We start from the raw sequence: 264 nt of genomic DNA, 5'->3' as shown, positions 1-264 counted from the left end.
TTTCCTTGTTTATTGTAAAAAAAACCCAAAACAAAAAAAAAAAACAAAAACAAAAACAAAACAAAAACCAAACCAACAACGAAAAGCAATAAAAAACAATAAAAATAAAACCAGCGAGCGGGCGTGTCCGCGCGTGACACCACCCACGTAACGTGTTTAGAACTTGGTGTTTTTAGAACTTTATCGATTTTTTAACAATTTCTGGGTTTTTGAAGGTTTTTAAGTTTTTTTTTTCTTAAAGGTTTTTTTTTTTCCTAAGGTTTT

This window comes from Corvus brachyrhynchos, unplaced genomic scaffold (assembly GCF_000691975.1).
Source record: "Corvus brachyrhynchos isolate BGI_N302 unplaced genomic scaffold, ASM69197v1 scaffold30, whole genome shotgun sequence".
Classification (NCBI taxonomy): Eukaryota; Metazoa; Chordata; class Aves; order Passeriformes; family Corvidae; genus Corvus; species Corvus brachyrhynchos.
This window is presented reverse-complemented; position numbering follows the sequence as displayed.